This window comes from Hippocampus comes, unplaced genomic scaffold (genome assembly GCF_001891065.2).
Source record: "Hippocampus comes isolate QL1 unplaced genomic scaffold, H_comes_QL1_v1.1 scaffold22, whole genome shotgun sequence".
NCBI lineage: Eukaryota > Metazoa > Chordata > Actinopteri > Syngnathiformes > Syngnathidae > Hippocampus > Hippocampus comes.
The window spans coordinates 7492448-7496190 of NW_017806175.1; the positions used below are offsets into that span (position 1 = coordinate 7492448).

A 3743-nucleotide genomic window follows, 5' to 3' on the forward strand; every position below is an offset into this window, starting at 1 on the left:
TTGTCGAGGGTTAACTGTGGCAGCCCGCCTGGTACTTAAAAGCGACGATGATGATGTTCTACCTAACCCTCCCATCGTCATGTCACGATAAATGCACACATATGTAGTATACACAAACATGAACATAGGCAATTCCTCTTTGGAATAATCGGCGTTATTTCACATATCGGCTCATGTTTATTTTAAACGTGTTGTTCGTTTAACGGTACGGCGACCGTCTGACATTCTCGTCGCGATTAAAATAAAAACAACTAAATTTAGATGCAGCAGCAACCTATTTTTCTGGTCCCGTCTGTAAACATCTGATGATTGAGTTTCCAACAGTGTCGCCATCATACGATGAGAAGGAGATCAGTGGCCTGCTACTGTCGGAATTTACCATACGGTGTCGTCAATGCATTTTGTACGTTGAGTATAATTTTCATTCCACTATATCAAGGGTGTCAACCTCAATTTGGTTTCAGGCCACATCTTGTTTTTTCCTCATTATGAGGGTGATATTGGCTTCTCATATGATTATATCGACAAAAATAACATTCAAATAATGGGGGATAACTACATTTGAAAGCAGAAGTTTGTTAAGCCAGTGTTTGATTTATTCTAAAATCCGTCTGTCAGACTCCTGTCCTTGAGGGCCACTATCCTGTGTGTTTCCCCTCCTCCAACTTACCTGATTCAAAGGATGATCATTGTCAGTCCTGAAGCAGCATAAGAACGATCCTGATTATTTGAATCAGTTGTGTTGAAAACAGGCAGGACAGCAGCCCTTGAGGACTGACTTTGGACACCCCTGCTTGAGAGGGCCGCGTAAAATAATGCAGCGCTCCGGACCTGGCCGTCACGTCTTGAATTTGACATCTGTGCACAATATGCAGCAGACAGTGTGTTGCCATGTGTGTGTTATGTTGCACGGATCAACTCGGCTGTCACTTGATTGATATTACACCCAGTTATCTTTGTTTTTCCCCCCCATGTTTGCAGGTTGGCTGCGTTTGCAGCCGAGTGAGGAGGTGGGGAAAGATGCCTTCTCCGTCTTTTAACCTCGATGCTCAGAGCCCATTTCATGACAAATGGCTCAAGATAGACTTACAGGTACGTGACGCAATCCACAAAGATGAATCGATGGGTTGCCTGATTCTGTCACTTGTCAAACTTTCCATGCGAATGAACAAGATCTTCAGGGCATACACGTAGATTAGATAAAAGGGGTGTAACAAAAACTGATTTGAATCGAAGAATTGGTTTTGATTTAAAAGATGCCAGCGAATCACATTTACTCATTCACTTGAAAAGACATCGATATATGAATCAAATTGTCTTTTTATTGGAGAGATGCACTCAGCCCCTTTCTTAGTTCCACCATCGGGAAATTTGGAAGTAAATGTGAACAAACCATTAATTCTGATACATTGAAGATTGCCTCTTGTAGGGAATTGAAGTTATAATTTGTATTTGATCTTAACTAAAGCAACCGGATTCCAGCACAACAATGCGTTGATTCTTTTTTTTATTTTTTATTTTTGGTAATGTCTGGTCTCCTCTGGCAGTGGGCCTTCTCGGCAGAAGGACTGAGCGAGATGTGGAACGAAATGGTCAAGGATGAGGAGATAACCTTCAACAGCGAGGAATCGGCGCATCCAGGTATGACACCATCTTGGCACGTGCGGATTATTATTATTTTTTTCCCCTTTGAATCAGCAAAAACGCTATGGGTCAGTATGACCCGGAGTTTGTTTTATCATCTGAAAGTGCCAAATAATAAAATCAATTTCTATTTGGTTGGTTACCTTTATTATGACAACTTTATTTTATTTTATTTTTTTGATTTTCTTGAGTTTTGCTAACGGTTTAATTTGCTCTGTAGCATCACATTACTGGCAAATTGCCCGCTCTTGCGTTTTGTTTTTGTTTTGTTTTGTGTTGTGTTGTTGTTGTTTTTTGTTTGTTTGTTTTTTTAAATAAGCAAACATTTTTTAATGGGCGTTTATGTACTTCCGGGTCAGTATGGCTACTGTAGCCTGTAACGCTTCAGATGTCTTTCGCACATTTGGAAACCGTGCTTACGACCAAGAACACATTTTATGTTATGGTATTTCAAGCCCATTTAAAATTAAAATGGAATTAAACTTACCCTTAAGAAAAGTTCTGTCTGTAAAAGTTTTATTCTTTGGTTTTTCAACTAGTGTCCACACGCACGCACACACACACACACATGTGCAGGCGCGCAACACCCACATGACTCATTAGTCAAGTCAAAATTGAGTGAAAACATTTTGAATAATTAATGGCCCTAAATGAGTCTTGTGGGGACCCGGTCAGAGGTGTTGACAAGCTGGTCGGTCACGCCAGGAGAAGGCAAAGAACCCAAGCAGTTAATTAAGAAAAGTCCACACAACAACAAACACTGACGTCATCGACACAGTTTAGTCAAAAGTTTACTTTTACATCAGGGGCACATGTAATATAATATATACCACCACATATGATGGTTAATTATTTCAATTTAGATCATATATACTCTAATTGCCCCACGGGGATAAAAAAAGTTTTCTGAATCTGAATATATACTATGCAGTATAAATATTGTCCTAATCAATTGTAGTTTTGTCACAAACAGCGGGGGTGTTCCAACTACAGTAGGATCACACTCCTCAGCCTTCCTGATAAGGTCAATTCAAACGTGCTGAAAAGAAGGTTCCATCAGGAAGTTGAATATCGGATTCAAGAGAAGTGGCATAGTTTTGGTCCAGCAGGGTTCTGGGGGCTGCATAGTAGTTTGCCTAGCTAGTCTAAATGTGCTTTGTGCACTTAGCAAAGACATTCGACCGTGTCCCTCGGGGGAATCGGGTGTCAGGTGTCAGAGTTCGGTCCATATGGCCCAGAAAAATTCAGATTTGTTTCCAGTGAGGAATATGTCTCGGTCTGTCGCGGTGACAAAGGAGCTGAACCGAAAAGCAAAATTCACGATTTACCAGTCAATCTACGTTGTACTCTGAGCACCTCCCTGTCCAAACCAGTTGGACAGAATCTGAAGCGCCCATATGAGGGTGAACACAAAGAACATGCACACCGGTTGTATCAACTCCCATGCAACCTGCAGGAGCCTGTTGACGTTGGCCCCCTCAACAACGGACCCACGTAACACGGAGCGCTCTTGCGCAATGTCTCCAACTTCCTTGGTTTATAAATGAATGTTGAAGTTTGTAGGATTGCAACACTCGAGACCTGTCTTGAGATAACAGTACATGTTGAAGGTCTTTGTCTTGGACTCAACTCCGCCAAATCTTGGTCTTGTCTCAGTCTCGCATGAGCTGAACTTTGGGATTTTTTTGGGTTCAGACCTGTCAGCATTGATCTGCTATTCTTCAACTTTATTATGGTGACACCGAGAAGTACTCGATCAAACAATAAATACCTCTGATTCATGTGTTAGCCACACCCACCCCCACCACTCCTGCAATGTTTGTGACTGAGGGCCCCAAAAAAGTTCGGGGTGCCATCGGCTTCAGCGCGACCCCGTGACCCTCATGAGGATGGAACGGATAATTAAATGAAAACACTCTTTCAATGTTCGACCTTGTCACAGTTTTTAAAATGGATTTTTATGGTCTTTGTCTCATCCCGTTCTTGGCTGGTCTCGGTCTGTCCTGGTCTGGCCGCTGCCTCTCACAAATGTGTTGGTCTCATTCTTATCACAGTCTTACTCTCAGTCACCCAAATCCAGCCCTCGACTTTGATTTTTT

General features: G+C 42.0%; 2 protein-coding genes across 3 annotated transcripts in view; both read left to right on the forward strand.

The window, feature by feature from the left end:
* Positions 1-3743, forward strand: part of LOC109531997 (olfactory receptor 1078-like) — a 14915-nt gene that overhangs the window by 9533 nt on the left and 1639 nt on the right. The window lies entirely within an intron of this gene.
* Positions 1009-3743, forward strand: part of LOC109531999 (melanoregulin-like) — a 7133-nt gene continuing 4398 nt past the window's right edge. For both annotated transcript variants that reach the window (XR_002171288.1, XM_019896543.1), the window contains exon 1: positions 1009-1092. The gene's annotated coding sequence lies outside the window, so the exon portion shown is untranslated. The remainder of the gene's footprint in view (positions 1093-3743) is intronic.